Source organism: Mytilus californianus, unplaced genomic scaffold, assembly GCF_021869535.1.
Source record: "Mytilus californianus isolate M0D057914Y unplaced genomic scaffold, xbMytCali1.0.p SCAF_13, whole genome shotgun sequence".
In the NCBI taxonomy this organism is placed as follows: domain Eukaryota; kingdom Metazoa; phylum Mollusca; class Bivalvia; order Mytilida; family Mytilidae; genus Mytilus; species Mytilus californianus.
In genome coordinates this window covers 23,601,473-23,625,702 of record NW_026262615.1, presented here as the reverse complement: position 1 = coordinate 23,625,702, position 24,230 = coordinate 23,601,473, and positions in this window count along the sequence as shown.

The window sequence follows — 24,230 nt, the reverse complement described above, 5'->3', positions numbered from 1 at the left end:
GGACTGGCAGTTGTTGATGGAATCAGAACTCAAGATAGCAAGTGTATTGTTTCACAAAAATATTGTATATGCATCTTTTAATAAAGAATTGATAACTATTTATTACAATTCATTATTATAAACATGATAACAATATGAAAATGTTCATAGACAGCAAAAATATATTAAAATATCAGACATAAATTAAATAATTATTACATGTACATGTTTTTAAAACGTACTTAAACTTATTAAAATGATAAAATATCAAAATAATGAAATATAAAACAGTAACAATACTATTTCCACATGCATGTATTTTTACTAACAAATCCTCCTATTTTTCAAGGAAAAAAAATCTTTCACAACCTCTTTTAAGTCTAGGTCTTCAACAGTTACATTGTTGGTAGCAACCATTAAAATGTCATAAGTTGTGCAAACAATTAACCTATTTCTGTGGACAGTAACATTCAGTTGTACTTTAGAAAAAATCCTTTCAACAGGAGTTGTTGAAATAATTAATGTCTATGAAATGCTTAACAATTTCAATATGTTTGGGAAAATGTTTCCAACAGTGTGTGTGTGTTTTGTTAGAAGGTTCAGCAAATATTTTGAACTGCATTTGTCTAAATCATTATCAGCTTTTATTATTTCTTTAAAACTATTCATTCCAAATAAAGATTCATCTGAATCTAGTCGAAAGTGATCACACAGCTTCAAAATTTCAGAGTCACCATAAAAATTAAGACATTTCTCACTGGCTTGTTGATTTAGATTAAAAACAGACAGGGCAGTTATCATATCTGGATTTTCTAGCCTAGATTTTATATTTGCAACTAAATTGTCTATGAACTCATCTCTGATCTCAGTGACATCATTGTTGTTTGATAAATTTTACTCCTGTGCTACACTGTCTCACTTGGCAAGGAATGGTCCTGCTTTAACCTTCAAATTTTCCAAACAAGCTACTGTGACAGTCACTTTAGGTACAACAATAGATAAATTTAAATCTTCTCTTTCAAACAGTCTTGTTGTTGATGCAAGAATTGAGCAAACATCACATAATAAATGAATAAAAATAAAATTTATCATAGGATTTTAAAGCTTTAAGAAGCGATGATGCAGGAATTCCACTATTGTCTCGAATTGATTTGTCCCTCCAGGTCACTTACAATAGCTATATACAGTTTACGTACAGTTCATGACTACGCCATCTGGTATGCAAAGCTTTTTCTATTGTTAAATTGTTCTTTGTATCAAGTTCACCCATGTCTCTTAACAGAGTCTGCATTGCATTCAAGCTTTCTGTTCGTATAGTGCTGTTGTGACAATATTTAGATAATCCCTTCAAAGTCTCATCCCAGTTATCAATCCTTCGAATTGATTTAAAGGATTTTGATACAGCTAAGTGAAGTCTATGATTCATGTAATGCATATTCAATACAGTAGGATTGTCTCGTTTCAACTGTGCTACCACACCATTTTAGCACACAACATAACACTTGGACCATCTGATGCAAATGAAGTCATGTTTGCAACAGCTATTTCATTTTTATCAAGGAAATTATTAACAGAACTATATTTGGCATCACCTGTTCCATTGTACAGTTGTATATCTTGTCAAAATGACAGTATTAATTTACCTTGATTAATGTATTTTATAACCAAAGCTAAGTGTTTCCTTGTCTGGATGTCTGTGTATTCATCAAATATTGAACCATATGATGGACTTTTGACAACATTATTTTTATTACGCTTTATTGTAACTTTTGACTGACAAGACAAAAATTCTGTGACAGTTCGATGGCTAGTATAAAATGCAGACTTTCCTTTGTTCAAATATGACAAATTTTCACCACGAAGTTCAATGCACAAGTCTATTAATGGTGAAAATAGAGTAGTATAAGGCAAACTGTTATCAGTAAAAACTTTTTGGGCTTTAAAGCTTGAGATTCTTTATTGTTCATTTTATTGACAGTTTCAGTATAACTATCTTAATCACTCAATTCCATAGCAACTGCAGTTCTGTGCATTGTGGACAACTTGTGATTTTTTATGACGTCTTGGCGCATTGAAACACAACCACTTTTGTTCCAAGTGGTACTTCCATTTGCTCCAGAAGTGTTCCACTTCTGACAAAGGGAGCAGTTTCGAATTCAATGTCATCATCAGTTTGCCGGGGCCTATTAAATTTAAAGCTTTCTTTAAAATTTGATGTGTGGGATGAATTGTGTCGTGTTCTATGATGTGTGGGTGTATTAACTAGTTGACATGAAGTTACAGGACCACTGCCTTCTGTTGATCTGAAAAAATAATATTACAATAAGTGAAATGAAAAAGAGATTGTTTATCACAAGTTATAATTTTGTTTATATTCAGATTGTACTGTTTGTGTCATTATGTCATGTTTGTGTGTCGGCTAAAAACTCTACAAAACTTTTGTTATTTATATATATATGTGTACCAATTTTAATTTAAATACAACTTCTCTGTTTATGTCTATGTACTTACATTATCACTTCTGGGATTTCTGTCTCAATTACTTCATCGATCCTTCCTATTTCATCGTCATCTTTTGTTGAACTAAGAAATATAAAAAGGAAATTATAAATATTTAAAAGAATTAGAAAGAGTTACAAAGAAAGCGAATACTCGAAGCGTGATAATCACTATATGGGAGATAATCCAATTTACACAAAAAACAAAGAGGTCCCAGAAATTTCCGATTACGATCGAAAATTGCATTTTCGAGACAATGGCGTCGTCCAAAGAAGTAAAAAAAAAGGGCATGGCGTCATTTATTAAGACAAAAAAAAGGCATGGCGTCATTAATTAAGACAAAAAAGGGCATGGCGTCTATCAATGCTAAACATGTTTGGAGGAAACACTAGCTTATATAAACACCTTATTATATAAAGAAGATACAATGGATAAGCGTTGGTTAGTTAATAAGATATCTTGAACCTGCAGGGTAAGTGTTATCTTTTTAACGATCCAGCGCTTATCCATTGTGTCTATCATTGAGACGTCATTTCCAAATAACAGTTCATTCACAAATTAAGCCCTATCAATAGTGAGTTCAAACACCCACCTTATTTTATCGAATGATTCACAAGAAACAACTAATAATAAGAATGTAGTTGATCTAAATCATGAAACAATATCTAACAACAATAACAATAATCGCATGCACTTTCAGTATATTGTACTGAAATTTCCGTTGAATTATTATTAATCTGAATATTATCTGTAATTGACAGAATAAGACATATTTGAACTAATTACCAAGTATAATATGTATGTTAACGAATGTGTAGCAAGAAACATAGGCACATCACGATTTACTCTCATGGTGATTTCTTAAAATGCATATTTAAAGATTTGTATTAAAACAGATGGAATCGCTCTACATTTATAAAAAAAAATAAAAATGGACAAACTGCACGCTAAATTTTCTTTTGAAATAGCAATAAAAATTAATAAATAAACGGGAAAATCCTTCTTATTGCAAATATATTAACAATTACACTAAATAAGAAAAAGGGAAAACAATATATAATAACAAGATCGCATGCACTTCCATTATACTGTACTGAAATTCCCGTTGAATTATTATGAATCTAAATATAATATGTTATTGACAGAATAAGGCATATTCGAACTTATTTCCAAGTATAATATATATGTTCAAGAATGTATAGCAAGAAACACATGTAAATCACGATTAACTTGCATAGTGATTTCCTAAAATGCATATTTAAAGATTTGTATTAAAACAAATGGAATCGTCCTACATTTGTGAAAAAAGATAAAAATAGAGAAACCGAACGTTAAGCTTTTTTAAAATGCATGAAATAGCAAAAAAAATAAAAAATAAGCGGAAAAATCTATTCTGATTGCAAATATATTAATAATTACATTAAATAAGAAAAAAAGGAAAAACATCAAAAAAGGGAAAACAAAGAAAAAAAAACAGAAATTTGAACCTAAACTGACAAATCTTTACTAACTTTGGCTCTTCAACTCATTAATCTAAACCTTGCGTCGACAACCTTTTACTATATACTGTCTATTCTATAATTATGTAAAGGTACATTGTACCGGTGAGTATCTTATTTAAGAATTATTTATGTTTATTGATATGTATAAAATAGACATCTTAATTACAACCCATTGGTAGCCGAGAGGTTTCGTTGGTGTGTTTTATATCAGTCATACATAAGAGATTTCAAGGAGGCAGTTCGAATCCAAGTGAAGGCGAATAAAAATTAACAAATAATAAGGTAAGTTTTCTCACTAATTCCATTAATGCAGAAATAAGTAGATTAGTCTTTTCATAATTAACAAAATTAAGCCCACAATGGAAACAATTGAATATAATTTGGTGAGTCCATTTCAGCGACATATTTGTAAATGTTAGTCTATGGAAAAAAGTAAAACAACACAAATATCGAACTCCTCGGAAAATTCAATACAAAAAGTCCCTAATCAAATTGCAAAATCAAAGGCTCAAACACATTAAACGAATTTATAACAACTGTCATATTCCTGACTTGGTACAGGCATTTTCTTATGTAGAAAATGGTGGATCGAATCTGGTTTTATTGTTAGCTAAACCTCACACTTGTATGACAGTCGTATAAAAATTTCATTATATTGACAACAATTGAGAGGTATATACTATGACATTTATTGCGAAGGGCTTGCCATTGGCTATCAAATTTAGCACATATTTCGAGTATCTTGTAATTGGTCTATTGATATTTTTTTTTTTGGCCAACTACTTGTTTCACATGTGTTTGTAAAACAAAATTCATTATCTAAGTGTAATGATTTGTAAATTCACTCACTAGTATCATTACTATAATTTTGATCAACTTAAGTTTCCATATCACGATTTTATAAATGCAGCAAACACGACTTGGGAACTGAACAGTTTATAAATCAATCTAACATTAACAAAAATATGTAATTTCAAAAGGCCCTTCACTTCAGAATAAAAAGTGGTACCTATTGGTGTAAGTAAGTATATCAGAATACAGCGATGTCTTCTTTTTTACATGGTAAAATGACAACATGAATTGATAAAAACAGACTTATATATTTGAATGCGTTTTAATTGTTTTGGAACATTTTTTAAATTTCACAGTTAAATTTACATAATTTATTATGTTAAATTTGAAAATATAGATAAATGTGGCCTATAGATTGTCTAGTAGATAGTCCTTAAAAAAGCAACTAGCAATTGATCAAATATTAGATTGCTGGTTTATTTTTGATATTTCAAACTAAAACTAAAAGCTTTATCATAATAAAGATATTATTGTTAAATTCCCTGCAGACATTATCACGGTTTCACAATTCACGATGACAGAGATCAAGTTCTGTAAAAAGGTTAAAAACTGATCGTCATCGTCATCATCAAGATGCTTGAATTTCCCTTCACAAGGTTTAAAAATACATACATGTTTGGGTACATTGTTACTGCATCGATGAGGAATTACCACAATCATACGATTGCATTGTAATCTAATCAATGTATTAAGATCTATGTTGTATTTTTTATTTAAATGATAGAAACTTGTCTTTTCAAAATTATATTTTTCTAAACCAAGGAATTTAATTGCAGGATACATTAGAATCAGTGTGAAAACTAATTACAAACACGTTTTGTTTTTAATTTTGGACACAAAATCTTATTCCAAAATAGCCAATTGCACTTTTTTATATCTTGATAACGATGCAATGAAATCTTACCATTTTGGTCATCCGATTCATGCATAGTTACTTTTTAAACGGAAAGGGTGTGTGGTATGCAACTCAGAAGGCAACTTCAAGCAATTTGATTAGACGCGGATGGTAAGTATGTGCTTAAGGAAACATCAAAATCATTTTTGCTGTTTTCAGGTGAAAAATACAGTCGACATCATCAGGAATTCGAATTTTAAACTTTTCGTATTATCTATTTTCACAGAATTCAATTATAATGACTCCAGACATTTTGTGTTTTGTCTTATACAATTCAATTTTCAAAGGTTATATGCCATAGAAAGTTTTACTCCGAAGGTTATAAATGTTTCAGCAATCATGCTATGTTTTCTATTGGCCAAGTCGAGGAGTATGTTATTTTTTTTAAATTTATAAAAAGAACTTTTTCTGATAGTGATTTTAATCAAGATAACCGCTGCAAAAGATTATTCTAATCAAATAATAATATTTTTAAAATTATTACTTTTTTCAGAATTTTTAAACAAGTACAAATGTATAATAGAACTTTGTTGTATACCGAGGTAATATTTTTCCTATATATTCAAGGAAATTATTCCTGTAAATTGTGTTGTTAAAATGTATTGACATTTTTAAATTTTGGTCAACAGGTCAAAGTTGATATTTTGTCAAAATCTTATCTATTTTAGTCTAAGAGTGGAACGGTACATGCAGTACGCCGAAAAGGGAAAATAACTCAAATATCAACGTCTCCGTCTAATTACAGACTGGTTACTTTGATCTGTGTAATTTGTAACGTGATTGAAAAGCTAATTAGAAAGCTTACGAAAAAATTATATCGTATGAATAGTCATAACTTATTTAGTAAACAACCGTTTTATTTCATCAGTGAAAGATCTACCTGCCTACAACTAATTAATGTTTTGATAGATTGACTGACATCGTGATTATCGAGGAGTATCATATCAAATTATATGGACGTTATGAAGGAATTTGATAAGGTCTCTCAAAAGTGCCTTTTACTGAGTCTTAAACTGTATGGTATAAGTGACAGAACCTGTACTGTCCTTAGTGATAGGAAACCATGTGTTAACATTAGTGTAAATTACTCAAGTTGTCACACCGTTACCATGGGGTCCAAAAGGGATCAGTCCTGGGTCCGAAACTTTTTGACAACTTTATCAGCATCTTACATTAGAGAGTGATATCAGAGGTGTTTATCTTTGCTGACGACACTAAGCTGTTCCAAGGGATTACATCCGAAAATGACGTTAGCATAATTTGACCAATCTGTTTGATAGGAGAGTTGAATGGATGCTACGATTCCTTCCTGATGCTGAGTAAGGAAAATTTATAATGTGCGAAAAAAATGTTGACGCATAAAGTCATCAAATGAAAGAGTATGATAGTGGTATAACAACAACATTAGATCTGATCAATATGGACAAAGATATTGGAGTAAATATAGACAGTGATCAAGCTTTTTACAAAGATGTACAAATCTAAAAAAAAAAAAAAAACAAGACAAACTAACCGATTTAACTAAAAAGCACATGTGTTTAGCTTGTTGATGTTGTGGAGAGGAATTTACTATTATCTGTTCGTCTGTTTCGAACAAAATATCTTTTTATATTTAAATTTCATTAATGATGGGGGAAATAGGTATGATCTATCAATTTATGATAACTAATCACTACTAATGCATTAAACAACAACATTTGAAAAACAGCGCTTTTATTGATTTTTCGTCATTGAAAGTAACAGTGATACCATCAACAGGGAACAGAAAACGTGCACTTCACTGTCAGTTCTAGAGGCCCCTAGCACCCGTTTGAGTTCAATTGCTTCCTAGATGTCGATCATGCTACATATGTCCATAACAATACTGCTGCGGGATATTATCAACAAAGTGAAATTTAAGAAAACTAACATCTTTAAAAAAACATAATTGACAAAAGATTTAACTTTATCATAAGAAAAAAGCAAACAATTTACCTTCCAACTTTTTTTTCCAGAATTAACACTTATCATATAGATAATACATATCTTGAGTAAATAAAAAAAGAAAGTAAACAAGAAATGAATGTAACAGGATGCTGTTACGAAGTCTCCCAAACGAAGCTCCCATAATTCGTAATTCCCAGGGTCGCCTGACATTGGGCAACATCCATTGAAAATTGGTTTGGTCCAGTAAAGTTATATGCATTAGTGATGCCTGGGGACTAACCTTGTATATCATTTAAATCATCTTGGCATGACAAACCAGAATATATATGGTTTAGGGGTGGGGATCTCAACCATTTACAAGATACTAGAATATTGGGGGTGGGGAGGAACCCCTGGGGACTGGCCCTATACGTCATTCAAATGTTCATTACATGACGAACAGGAATATATATGGTTTAGGGGTGGCGATCTCAACCATTTACAAGATATTAGAACATTGGGGGTGGGGGGAACCCCTGGGGACTGACCGTATACGTCATTCAAATGTTCGAGACATGACAAATAGGAATATATATGGTTTAGGGGTGGGGATCTCGACCATTTACAAGATATTAGAACTTTCTCAAATGACAGGGGGTCGGGATGACCCCTGGGGACTAACCCTGTCTATCATTCAAACCATCTTCGCATGACAAACCAGAATATATATGGTTTAGGGGTGGGGATCTTGACCACTTAGAAGATATTAGAACTTTCTTAAATGGCAGGGGGTGGGGGTGACCCCTGGAGACTAACCCTGTATTTCATTTGATGTGCTTTATCATGACAAACCAGAATATATATGGTTTAGGGGTGGGGATCTCGACCATTTACAAGATATTAGAACTTTCTCAAATGGCAAGGGGTGGGGGTGACCGCTGGGGACTAACCCTGTATAACATTTGATGTGCTTTATCATGACAAACCAGAATATATATGGTTTAGGGGTGGGGATCTCGACCTTTTACAAGATATTAGAACTTTCTCAAATGGCAGGGGGTCGGGATGACCCCTGGGGACTTACCCTGTATATCATTCAAACCATCTCAGCATGACAAACCAGAATATATATGGTTTAGGGGTGGGGATCTTGACCACTTAGAAGATATTAGAACTTTCTTAAATGGCAAGGGGTGGGGGTGACCCCTGGGGACTACCCCTGTATTTCATTTGATGTGCTTTATCATGACAAACCAGAATATATATGGTTTAGGGGTGGGGATCTCGACCATTTACAAGATATTAGAACTTTCTCAAATGGCAAGGGGTGGGGGTGACCGCTGGGGACTAACCCTGTATAACATTTGATGTGCTTTATCATGACAAACCAGAATATATATGGTTTAACGGTAGGGATCTCGACCATTTACAAGATATTAGAACTTTCTCAAATGGCAGGGGGTCGGGATGACCCCTGGGGACTTACCCTGTATATCATTCAAACCATCTTAGCATGACAAACCAGAATATATATGGTTTAGGGGTGGGGATCTTGACCACTTAGATGATATTAGAACTTTCTTAAATGGCAGGGGGTGGGGGTGACCCCTGGGGACTTACCCTGTATAACATTTGATGTGCTTTATCATGACAAACCAGAATATATATGGTTTAGGGGTGGGGATCTTGACAACTTAGAAGATATTAGAACTTTCTTAAATGGCAGGGGGTGGGGGTGACCCCTGGGGACTAACCCTGTATAACATTTGATGTGCTTTATCATGACAAACCAGAATATATATGGTTTAGGGGTGGGGATCTCGACCATTTACAAGATATTAGAACTTTCTCAAATGACAGGGGGTCGGGATGACCCCTGGGGACTAACCCTGTATATCATTCAAACCATCTTAGCATGACAAACCAGAATATATATGGTTTAGGGGTGGGGATCTTGACCACTTACAAGGTATTAGAACTTTCTTAAATGGCAGGGGGTGGGGGTGACCCCTGGGGACTAACCCTGTATTTCATTTAATGGGCTTTATCATTTAGAACATTTTCAATTAAAAAGTTTGTGTCTATCACGAACGGTTTTCAATTTATAATCATTTGAAAATTTTAAAAAATAAAATCCCATAGGGTTCTATAGTAAAACCTTCTTTTCTTTTTGCCCCTCAAAGTACCCCTTTATAAACCCCATTGCAAAAACAAAACCCTGATTGCACCACTAGACATGTTAGTCTAACATATTGTGAAACCCTAAGTTAATCCGACAAGCGGTTTTGGAGAACGGGTGCGGACAAGTTCAAATTTAAAAGCGGCGGAAGAAGAAGAAGAAGAAGAAGAAGAAGAAGAAGAATAATAATAATAAGAACTGAGCAAAAACAATAAGTCTTCCCAAACTTCGTTTGGGAGACTTAAAAATTACCGCTTAATACTAACCATTCAATCTATTACAACTTAAAATGACACATTCATTGCATTTGTACGTAATTACAATTTAGATCGAAACTGACCCTAAAAGACTAACAGGCATTATTAGGTCTTATTAAGTCCTCGGCATATATGAATATAAAAATAAAAAGATGTGGTATAATTGCCAATGAGACAACTCTCCACCAGAGACCAAATGTATAAGAAGTTAAAAACTATAGGTCACCGTACGGCCTTCAACAATGAGTAAAACCCATACCGCATATTCAGCTAAAAAAGGACCCGAAATGACAAATGTAAAAAAATTCAAACGAGAAAACTAACGTCCTAATTTCTGTAAAAAAACATAAATATGTTTATACGAAATAATAATTTTTTTAACGAAAATAAATACGAAATACAAATACAGCAAAAACGACAACCAATGAATTACAGGCTCCTGACTTGGGACAGGCACATACAGAATGTGGCGGGGTTAACCATGTTAGCGGGCATCGAACCCTCCCCTAACTTGGGACAGCAGTGTTACTGTACGACATGTGAACAAACTATCAAAGTCAGTTGAAAAGGGCTAAACTCATTAGATCGAGAAAAAGCAGAAAAACAAGTTACAAAAACACAGACCGGATTTGGCAGGGTATTTATGCATCCCTTAATCAAGAAAGACACTAGGTACATATCCGATATTTTCCAGTAAATGGGGCAATATGCGTAATTGATTTTACATAGGCGGTAATGGTAACGTTTTCCTCTGTAGCACAGTCCATATCGTAACCTTGAATATGCATGATGGCTCATTTCAAAGCTGAGACATTTTCACATATGTGGTTAAATTTTCGGGGTACGAAGTGTGATTCATTTTACCGCAAATTAGCACACCCCGAAAATTCTTTCGTGATGCGGCTCCTGGTGGTAAAAGATCTCTTTTTTTCACACAATACGTTCTTTGAAAATTTAATACTTTGCATACATTTAATAACTGCATAGTTTTTACACATTTGTTCTATGGTCCTCTACTTTTTAAATTAACACAAATGGTTAAGATCAGTCACTTGTAAAAAATAGAAACATGTCCAATATCACTACACAGAGATTTTTTGTTTACGCACAACTTTTATGTTCCTCAAGTTGAGGTGCATTAGGGATATTGACCCATATTGAAATCCATAGTTCTGATTTTTCCAAATATTCTTGTGTGATCTTCATCAGTATGACTGTTTAAATAAATCTGTGTATTTTTGTCCATTTCTGAAAGAAAATAAAGTTATTTCAGCACTATAAGCCAATGACCCTTTTATCGTTATATTTATCAATTCTGAATGCAATGTGTAAGTATAATTGATTTCTTCCAGTATTACTATACAAGTCAAAATATGGATAAAAAATCTGAGGATAACCTTCAATTACAATAAAACAGACCCTGTTTAAGCATTTAATTAAATTTTCTGATGTCTTAAAGTGCATTTTGACTGAGAAATTATACAAAAATGTAGATTTCATCAAAAACCCTATAAAATACTTCATAATTTTTACCACTGGAAATCTGTTATTTCAACCTTAGAAACCACTCTAAACTGTTGTGAATGTCATATTTATCATATAATTAAAGCACAATGAAGTGCAAATTTTAAAAACTTGTCCTTTCACATAATTCTATTTAAAAAAAAAGTTTTTATATGTATTTCATTTAAAACCCTTTATCAGCATGATCAGTGAGAGATGCACATTAGGTTTTTAAGTAAACATTATCATGATTATGACATCACACGTTTTATGATGTCATTTAATAACGACGGATTAAAATAATGCTAAGCACAGTTTGCAGTGCTACATAACGAACAGTTGCCTCATGGTTTAACTCAAAAAATCTAATTACACAGAAAGATTAAGCATATCAAAGAACCCCAAAAGTTCATTTTTTTTTCAAATCAAACAAAAGTTTAATTTTGGACCCTTTGGACCTTAATGTGTTCATTCATTAATAAAAGTGAAATGGTGAAATAATAATTCGCTTTTAGCAGCGAGTTTGATTCAATTTTGTCAAAATAAGCTAAGAAACATCGCTGATGAATTATTCATTTGCAAGTGAATAGTTCGAGCCCATTGAATACGTATTCATGTGACCTTCAATTTAAACCCTTCGCTAGAGATGAGTTACGCATAAATCAGGCGTGTTCAGCTATTCATTGAAAGTGGAACAAGGGTGACCATTTGGTTGACTGATTCGATCCACAATTGTATTCTTATACAGGTTAACACGATGATCAAAATATTTTTTAACCAATAATATGAAAAATCAAACAGACCTAGAAAAAATAAATTGCACGTGTTCGCTATCTTTTTATTTGTATATTTAAGTTTATATCGGGTTATATGACCGTCGGTATTCTTAAGGAGGGTACATCGATTGTTAATTAGATGGCGTCTAGACTAGTCTAGACACACGAAATGCTGGTACATACTATCGAGTACATGCATCGTACATTTTTCATTTTAGACTTTTTATAATTTGGATATAAGTTTAAGTATGCTATAAATCAAAAATGGGAATTTGAGTCAAATCGACGAACATGAATTTGACAGCTAATGCCCCTTTAAAGATCCACAAAATATTGTTAAAAATGTTTTTATATATATTTTTGGTGAATTTCTAATATTTACTTTTATTGGTGGTATAAGACTTTTTTTGTAAACTTGTGTTTTAAAAGATGTATTTTAAGGATGTTCTTATGTGATTAGAAAAAATCTAGAATTTAAAATTGATATTTTAAGTCAGAAGAGCATTAGTTAAGGAACACAATAAGCTAACAATATTAATAGGTTATGGAGCTCCTTTTCGAGATATTTAATTTTTTTTTAAATGGCGGGAAAAAGGCTGACTCGGACTTTTACCTTTAGTATTTTTTCACTATTTTGACATATTGACTCGACGTTACTATTCTGAGAAATGATATTGACTCCATGTCACAAAAAATAGTAACATCGAGTCAATATCATTTCCAAAATAGTAACATCGAGCCAATATCAATTTCAAACTTACACTATTTACATATTAAGTTATATATAAATTAAGAACTTTCATTAAGTCAATACGTTATATATGGGCCAGTTAGATTACATTGAACCTCGGACTTTTTCCTCGGTCAATATAATCTGAACAGGTCTATATATAGCGTATTGACCTCGTCAAACGTCCGTAATTGATAAATACCCTCTGAATCACGTAATCGTAATAACCAACGAAAAAAGAGGAATGCTACATCATATGTAACATGTGTAATATTATCAAATTTGGTATACAGTCAGTAACAGGAAATTTTGTAAATTAGATGTGCAGTATATAAAGTATGTAAAATATTATTAAAATTCATTTTTTTTGTAGAATAATCAAAATCTCCTCTTATAGTTTAAATTTTTCTAAGCTTACAATACACAACAAATATTTAATCGAAATCGCTTTTACGTAGTTTAATCATATATAAAACAAACATTTCTGTCAGATAATTGAGATCTCAGTAAGATGCTTTTAAAAATACTGTTATAAAATGATAGTATGTAAATAGCGGAAATTTAAAAAAAAAACAGAAAAAAAGGAAAGCTATATGTCCTTGTTTATGAAAATTTGGCAGGAAATGATTCTCTGGATTTTTCATACATTAAACATTGGCAGCTTTTTTCATTCAAAAACTTTGAAAAAAAAACAGGGATTTTTAAGTTTTGCCGAAATTTGATAAAAAGATTTTGTCATACAAATGTAATTAAGTTTTTTTTAATTTTTTTTCAAAATCGAAAAGAAAAAAAATTCCAAAACTCCCCAAAAAATAAATGTTTTCCAAAAATTTTCAAAATACAAAAAAAATCAAAAAAGTTTTCACAATGCGCATAAATATTGGTGTTGAAAACAGTGTAGTGGATGTTTTTCATAAGCATTATTCAATTTCATTCCCAGGTATAAAAAAAACTTCATGTCAGAGAAATAAATATGTAATGTTGGTGCAATTGTAATATAAAATTCTATCAGAATGAAACATCATCCAGTGGAAAAAATATAACAGATGATATTGTAAGTTTTTTTCCGGGGGAAATTATTTCACTGTGAGATATTTTCCATTGCCATGAAATTTTTTCCGGAAAGTTTACAGATAGTAGAAGGTGTGACATTGTTGTTTTCAGCCGAAGTAGTCAGTTTTAATGATTAAAATATAAAAAAAAATAATAAAAAAAAACTAAGTCTTTGCAAATACTATGGACTAATGTTGCAGTAATTAAATAAAAGCTACATTAGTGATTAAAAAACTCAAATAAATGTATCGTAATCGGAATTAATATCACAGATGTTAATTAAAAAATAATATACTGAAATAAGTTTTCAATAAAATATTGTTCGTTTAAAAGACACATTTTCTATTTCATAATCACAATATAAAAAGTAAAACAATTATCATGAAACATATGTATCAAAACCAGAAATAATAAACAAACTCATCATAGATACCAGGATTAAAATTTTGTATTTGCGCAAGACGCGCGTTTCGTCTACAAAAGACTAATCAGTGACGATTGAATCAAAAAAAGTTTAAAAGGCCAAATAAAGTACGAAGTTGAAGAGCATTGAGGACCAAACATTCCTAAAAGTTTTGCCAAATACCGCTGAGGTAATCTATTCCTGAGGTAGAAAAGCCTTAGTATTTCAAAAATGTAAATTTTTGTAAACAGTTAATTTATAATTATGACCATATTTTACAGATTTTAATTGTGAAGTAATATCCTGATCAAATAAGAAAAAATGGTAAGTGAAATACAGGTACACGTGAGTTGTTTTCAGATGTCAATACAATGAAAAAAGTAAAGGTAGATATATAGTTACATCACTAAAGTAATGGAGGAATCAGAGTATACAATGATATTTTGATCTATATGAATTCAGAAGAATATCGCATTGGATCAAGTGGGAATTCAGTTTAATTAGTAATGTAGTTGTTGAAAATGTGACAAAATCAGATGAATCAACCCACATCAATATATAGGAACAAAACCAATTTAAACAGCTGGATAGTATTTACCTGTGAAATTTTTTCTGTCTTAATAATTTTTAATTAAAGTCATCCTTTTATATATAAAAAATTAAGAAAAAGGAAACAATTTCACTATGAATGTTTTGGAATATAGTATCCATGAAATGAAAATCTCTCATAATTACCTCCCTTTGATTGATTGATAAATTATGCAAATATTTTCTACCTTGGTGACCAATTTATCATTATGGTCAGATATATATATATAGATTGTGAGTACCTTATATAGTAGATCAATCCAGTCACGTCTCAGTCATTACAGCTGAACAGACGTGCTTGGTCAGTTCCACTTTACCCGCTATCTACGATGTTGATTTACTGATGGCTGGCTCAACGACGTACTACTTTCGATGAGAGAAACAAATTCAACGCTGTACAGTGCATTTCGTCTTGATTAAACGCCCGCATCAGCATATACGCCACTACCCATTATGGATCCGGGAGTTTTATGCCGTTTGACGTCCGAGGGCTTGTATCCGTGGTGTTGGATAATGGACCTCCATTTCGCTGTCTTACGACTTTGGTCCTAATAATGCTTCCTGTCATCGTTTTTACTGCGTCCGAGACTCATCGACCAGTATACGTACTTCATCATCTTAGATAGCGGGCTGCACAGCTGACCTACCTGGCTCTGAAAACAACCGTTGGGAATAAGAACTCCAAAACCAAAATTGTCAACAAACCAAATCATCATACACAAAACCAAAATAGCGGCCTTCCTTTCCAACTTTACGACAACAACAAATTAGTTAATGCTCACCAAACGCCTTCGGGCATCGAGCCGACCTTGCGAGGGTTTACCAGCCAGTCAAGGTCATAAAAACCACCAGTTAGTTATGAGATTGTATTTTACAAGCTTATGTGAAATTTAGAGCGGAAAGGATTTACTGTTAAATACTTTTCATAGAAGATGGAAAGAATTTCATACCTCCGAAAAAAAATCTAACCGTGAAATAACATTCTTGAAACTATTTACTGTGAAAAATCTTCCGCCGGAAAAAAATATCACAGAGGAAGAAATAAATCGATTTTTTTTACCTGTTTTGAAAATTCTCTACACCCCTGATTACACAAAGTGAACTTACACTAAATTGATCATTGTGTTAAATTATTGCAATTTTCGAAAGTCCTTTACATTATATAAAACTCATAAAAATTCATGGTGCTCAGATTTATGATAGAGTATGTATTTTTGATATTCAAAATATCCGAGAAGGATGGGGTACCCAATGTCCAAGCTGCTCATCTCTAGTCGACCGACCCCCCTTATTTTTTCCTCTGGCACCGAACCTTTCTAAAGCCGATTGTGTGTTTTTAAACTTCATTGTCGAAGGCCGTGAGGGGACATCCCCGTCATTTGAACTCTGCTGGATAGTCCTTATTTTTATATGGAACCATTGCGCCACTCTGCCTCTGGGAATAGTTAATATGTAGTATGTCCCATCGCCACTTAGTCCAAAAACTTATGACGTTTTGTACGGCTCTTTGAATATTCTTCTTTTGACACTACAACCGTAGGAAAGTGTAACAGCAAAAATCAAAAATAGTCTTTCTAGACCTCATAACTGTTTGGACTAATTGCCACTCAACAACGCTACTTTCACTTTGTCTGAATCTGACCACGTATAGATTTGCGCTCTTTTATACAACTATTTTTTGTGTAGGTTTGGCTGCTGATTTATTTACTCTTGAATATTCTAAATCTGCTCTCAATCTTTCAACTCTTCTTCCAAAGAACACTGCACAGCTATTCATCAGCTTCAAAGCACATGTTGTCGACAGACGGCATCATTACTAATCGCAATCTAAATAGTTTTTCATTCTCACAAAATAGTCCGCTTTTGTCCGTTGAATTATTGCTTTTTTCACATTAAAGGTTAACATCGTTATTTTAAAGGAAAAAAAAGAACAATATATAATATGAAAACACTTTTAATATTACATATCTTGCAAGACATTTGTGATAATATTAAGATTGTAGCGTAGTAATCTTCTCTATTTCTTCCAAGGTGCAGAAACCCAAACAGACGAAGAAGTTAAAAGACACGCCTTAAATGGATTTTATGTGTACATGTATCCATTTAAGCATGAACCAATCATTTCAATTTACCTAAAAAAAAAATACGCACATGCTTTGGATGATTTGAAACTAACAAAAACAAACATATTTTTGAATTAGCAAAATCTTGAAATAAACTCATGTCAGGCGGTCATAACTTCCTACAAAAATAGGTAAATTGTTTTAACTAGGATTTTGGATGAGTTAAAAATTTGAGAAGCAATCGAATATAGATGCACACATTAAAAGCTAGACAAAAAAAGAAAGGTGAAAAAAGAAATAAACCGGAAGTGCCCTAGATAGCTTGCCCAAACGCTTTCATGTCGATCCGGCCCCAAGTCGATCCGTCCGAAGTCGTTTCATCACAAGTCGATCCGGCCCAAGTAGATCCCGCCCCATATTTAAAGTCGATCTGGCTCCAATTAAAAAATATTTATAAGGGAAAAAATGAAGATATATATGAATTATAATACATAAATGTTTATGAATTGTATAATAATATAAAAGGTGGACGGTAAAAAAAAAGTTGGCCATTGACAAATTTTTTTTAAAACATTTAATTTTCATTACATGATACAAAAAAAAAACAATACAAAGAAGACCGTGATGAAATGAAATAATAGTACATTTTTCTTCATGTTATCTGAAAAACTATAAAGACCTTGTTGATTAAATAAATTTTATCAATCATGATTTTGATTGAATTAAGTTACAACTTGTGTAACTTTTGTTCAGGATGCTCAGACAATTTTTGAAAATAGATATTGATTTGATTAAACAAGTCATTATGATTCAGATTTAGATTCTTTATTAAGATAACTAATAGTACATCAGTGTTCTCCATTACAAATCATAGGATAATATACAAAACAACATTTCAAAGTTTTACATGTAGTATATGATAATACAATTGTATACATAATTTTAACAACTGTTTCTTATTTCTAATGCATCTCTAATAAGTTTGTATAAATAATTACATTCAATAATATTTTGTGGATTTGAAAGTTTAGAAACTGAAAAATAACTATTATGTGAATCTTTCAAATCTAAAACATAAGATTGGAAAATATTTTGCCTTATATCTTTATATTTAAAAAAATGTTCTTCTGTCTCTACTTCAGTGCAGAATTTGCAAAAACATTCTGCTCTTGGAATTTTGGATTTATTATACATGTTATATCTACCCCGTTCTACAAATGTTCTATATTCAAACAATGAGCACTGGTACGTAGTTGTGTAATTTTACTTTTTATATATTTGGTAAGATTGATTTCAAGATAGAAGGGAACAAAATTTGGAACAAAAATATTACTGAAAAGCATCAGTTTGCTGTCCATAGCCCCAGATTTGATTTGTTGTAGTTGTGAGTCAGATTGCTGGTTATAATACCTTATTAGACTTTTTTTAAAAACACTAGTATCTGTAAATTTATTTGAATCAAGTTTAAGTACTTTAAATATTTTATTTAGGGTAGTTTTCTTGAGATTATTCTTGATCTGAAGTAAACGCACTATATAATATTCTATCTCTATTTATTTTAAGTGGTCTCATATAATAATTATACAATATATATATTTACCTCTTCAATGTGTGAATTAAATAAAAACTTTTTTCCCCTTGATATTCCAATTTATCATGGAAAATAACTTCATATTTACATGCTGATGCTGCTTTACAAACAGTAACAATCATACTTATTTTCGTATTGATTTAAAATAAATCATCTGAATGTTACTCCAATATTAGGCATTCTTCACTTACCTGCTGTCATTAATCATCAATACATTGTGAAATTCCATTTAACCTGAATATGTCACCAAATCCTCCGATGTTAATATAAATTATTCAATATTTTATCATGGGGCCAGATTAGATTGGTTCTCTCAGTAACATATTCAACATGCCTTCGGAATTTACAAATATTAACGTCGGTATGAGCAAATGATGACCTTGAACTTTAACGTTTCGGTTCCCGGTTTGTCGAACGTTGACATACGGTTTCAGTTGAAAACGGCGTTAAACGTTTTCGGGTCTTGATGGAAACATATTTCAAACTCAGTGATTCTTGATTTAATAACAGGGTGAAATATGTTATAAACATGAAGAAGATAGATTGTTGACTGTTTTCCTCATTCCATAAAACAAGCCGAGACATTAACTTCTATAAGAATTCGTGTGAGAGTTTTGATGTGTATGGACAAAAGGTAGAGCTCAACATTATGAACATATCTTCCCGTTAAATTTTCTCTATCTATAGCTGTTTTCAAATAATAGACAAAACTTGCATCCCCCTATGTTCTATTTTAAGCCATGTCGGTCATCTTTGTTGACAAGCGGTGTCATCTAAAAACGTTTTAAACTAGATACCCCAATGATGATGAAAAACAGTTAAACATAAGTTCGTTAGACCTTTTAAACCCGACATAAGATTGTGGATAAGGTTTATGAGGCGAAGATTATGTAAAAAAAAATTTTTAAAAAAGACGACGGACGATGGGGGCCAAGTGATGATATAAGCTCACTTTTCCCTTCGGGTCAGGTGAGCTAAAACCAACCAAGAATTCCGAACAAGATTGCACCGTTCTTGAATTAAAAAAAAGGCTAACAATTCATAATTAAGGCTTACACGAACGAGATAAACTAATCAGACTTGGCAAAACAACTTCAATTGCGTTTTTTTTTAACAAAAATAAATACTACGTATTATTTATACAAGAGTGACTGTACGCACTGACATGTCGCGACTGCTGGAATGATCGTTATCGAATTTATTTTGAAGGTCTGTAAGATAAATAATTTGATAAAAGTATCTCATAAAATTAACGTTGTTCGTGGAACCATAAACAAAGTCAAGGTCTGATGAAACCTGCCAGACAGACATGAGCACATTACAATCATTAAAACCTACCAAAAAAAAACTGAACATTTACCAATTAATCAAGAAAATAAGTTCAAGGTCACTTAAATAGTCATATGCGCCATAAGAGAAAATATAGTTGACCTATTACTTATGGTATTAGAGATACGGACTTAAACACGAAATGTTAACCTGGATCATATATATCAACCATTATCAGTTATTCATTTTGTTAGGAATTCGCTGAACCATGCAAATGAGGTCAAGGGCAATGGACATATGACAGATAAAAACATCGTTGCATAAAAGATCTGTGTGCGAGGTATGTTGCAGTCAGGCCTTCTAACTTCTGACATATGAAGCTTCATACAAATAGTTCAAGCCGCCACGAATTTGAATCCCTTGGTCTCGCATTCCGACAATTCTGAAATATCAATGTGTTTGTTAGAATAAACATGATAATCCTACTCACATACCTCTAATTTCGCGGGTGTCCCTGCTTTCTTATTTCTTATAAAATTTTAAGTTGGTAAACGATTTAGTTATTAACATCAGTGGCGAATCCAGGCGGTGTACAGGTCGTACGCCCCAACCCCCACCTTTGATAGCCCAAAAATATAAAAAAAAAATTTTACGATTTTTTTTAGCCTAATTCGTCCAAAACGTTGTTCGCTTCGCTACGCTCTACGGTATGTAAGCTGTTTGAATTACGCCCACTTTGAAAAAACCTGAATCTGCCCCTATATATTGTCAATAATATATTGACCATGCAACGTCAATGTACGATAATCATAACACAATGGAGAGATAACAGAAACGTTTATTTCTCTAATTTTTGTGCTATTTTCACTTTTCCTGAGCGGTGTGAGAAAAATATTTCTCCTCACTAGTGAAATATCTGTTCTCAGCAAATGATTGGTCGAAATTTAATTATGACGTTAAATTTTCTTGAATTCTTCTGAAACACCTATTGTGACGTCATGAAAAAAGGCGACCATGCCTGATGACGTCACATATAAAGAACACAACTTTCTGCAAATCTTCGTAAAGGAAAGATAAAAATCATTAGAGAAACAGATTCGACCACTATGGCCTGAGACTATTATACTAATTTATACTTAGTACTATAGTTACAATTAGGGATAGATGGATTTGATTTTTAATGCATGATTATTGTAATCCTTTTCTTTTTTGTAAATAATTGTTTGTTTTGATATTGTAACACAGTGATGACTGCTGTACCCATATTTTGACTATTTTATTTATAATGTCTGTTTTGTTCACACATCGTTGTAAATATAACGGAATTTGATAAGACTGTTGTACAAGTGAGAGGTTTAGCGCTATAAAACCAGGTTCAATCCACCATTTTCTACATTTGAAAATGCCTGTACCAAGTCAGGAATATGACAGTTGTTGTCCATTCGTTTGATGTGTTTTGTCATTTGATTTTGCCATGTGATTAGGGACTTTCCGATTGAATTTTCCTCGGAGTTCAGTATTTTTGTGATTTTACTTTTTTCTCACCATAAACATTCATTTTCTATGGCGATTCTGCAAGCATATATACATTTGTCTGATTATTATGCCATTTAATGAACATTTAGCCTTAAGAAGATTTATTTTAAACGATCATAGGAAATATTACAACCCTAGGTAGATTGGATTACTTATAAAGATAACCATCCTGTTGTGCAAGAAAATCACATATCAAATGTGCGTTCTTCAATTTTTAAGACCATAAACTCTAAAATCTAAGTTTAAACACTAAAATTTACATAATTCATATAAAAAAACGTATAGAGAGCTTGAACCTCAATTTGCGGTTTAACCTTCATTTCTATCTATTTCGCAGTTAGAGTATTTTTTTTTAAATGCAAAGCAAAATTATAATTATTTTTGTTCCAATAAAGTAGGAATTCAAGTGTTTACAGATTCAAATAAATAATAAGTTGTCCTCTGTAAGAAATCGTTTTCAAACCAGCCACCAAACTCCTTTTAATTGCTAAGTTCAATTATGTTATGCGATTATGCCTTGTGAAAACTAGGACAAAACCGAGTTGTACACATTGACAAAACCGGGTGCTTCCATTTTGACATGACCCATTTCTTTCGTTCCATACGCAGAAATACAAGGATTGAGGTGCTTAAAGTGACTAGTTTTGCAATCTCCATGTCAATATCTTTCTTTCCGTACCTTTCTGTCCGTACCATGTGAACAATTTAAGGAGAAATTAAACAAATTCGAGGCAAGGTTCACTCAATTCGTCATTTTGACGTGCATTTTTACTTATTTCTCCGTTAATCTAGAACGGTTGTAAGAAATATTACATCTCACAATAGAAAATATTTATATATGTATAAATATTCTTCGATATCATAACAATAACAAATAAATAAACAGAAAACTACCTTTTCTCCATCTATTGATATTCCGTCACCGTGCCGGATATTAAATACCATCGAGTCCAAACATTTTTTGCCGGGGTAGTTTAGACACAGTGGTATTGTCTTTAAGATAACAGGGAATGCCTCTCTTGATTTCCTATGCTCAAAGGAAGATTAACCGAGAAAAGATGTATTTAAATTTAAAGTGCAAAATAAACAACAACAAAAACACGTTTCAGTTTTAAATCTTTAAAAAAACTAATCCAAATCAAATCTTAATTAATGTATGTGAAGTTAGCAGCCGGTTCGTTATTCGATATTCAATATCCAACCGGCTGCTAGCAGTCGGTTCGATATTCAAATTTAGTCGAAAATCATAGAAAAATCAAACATTTGATAACATTAAAAGCATGATTTTCAGAGTCAAGAGGAGTAAAAAGATACTTTGAAATCGTTTAATGTCCCCTTTAAGCTGTCGTAAATTCTCGTTGTCCTCGAATATAAACACTTATGCAAGTTGCATATTTTTCTTTATGTAATATAGATTTCTGTTAAAAAAACGATATCAAAGATGTAATTTTATATATAATATATGATACAAAAACAAATACCGATCACTCTAGAAACATTTAGAAATAGAAATAAAATATTTATGGGAAGCCCAAAAAAAAGAAATATATAGCGAAAACCTACATGAGGCCGCTGAAATGACGATGAGACCCCCCTAGTCTTTCAATGTCCATAAAATTCAAGGAAATCATAGACTCTGTATATATAAAGGTTGTATCAAAAGGATTTTCCAGAATGATGTCATCTTCGATATATAAGGAGGGCTTAGATTGTTACTTTTCAGCTAAAAATTGTCATAATTTCAGGACAAAGAGCACAGGGCAATGGTGAGAGCTCCCTGATCTTTCAATCTGCCTAATATTTAGCAAACAGTTAGTTAATAGGTAGATACAAACGTGACTAAAAGGAATTAGGGTAGACTTCTTGTCTTCTATGTTTACGGAGGGCCCAAAGTGCCAGTTTGATATTCAAAATACCGGTATTTAGCGAAAACCTATCGGAGACCGCTGAAATGACGATGAGACCCCCCTAGTCATTCAATGTCCATAAAATTCAAGAAAATTATAGACTCTGTATATATAAAGGTTGTATCAAAAGGATTTTCCAGAATGATGTCATCATCGATATCTAAGGAGGGCTTAGATTGTCACTTTTCAGCTAAAAATTGTCAAAATTTCAAAACAAAGGGCGCAGGGCAATGGTGAGAGCTCCCCGATCTTTTAATCTGCCTAATATTTTGCAAACAGTTAGTTAATAGGTAGATACAAACGTGACTAAAAGGAATAAGGGTAGACTTCTTGTCTTCTATGTTTACGGAGGGCCCAAAGTGCCAGTTTGATATTCAAAATATATAGCGAAAACCTACCGGAGACCGCTGAAATGACGATGAGACCCCCTAGTCATTCAATCTCCATAAAATTCAAGGAAATCATAGACTCTGTATATATAAAGGTTGTATCAAAAGGATTTTCCAGAATGATGTCATCTTCGATATATAAGGAGGGCTTAGATTGCCACTTTTCAGCTAAAAATTGTCATAATTTCAGGACAAAGAGCACAGGGCAATGGTGAGAGCTCCCTGATCTTTCAATCTGCCTAATATTTAGCAAACAGTTAGTTAATAGGTAGATACAAACGTGACTAAAAGGAATTAGGGTAGACTTCTTGTCTTCTATGTTTACGGAGGGCCCAAAGTGCCAGTTTGATATTC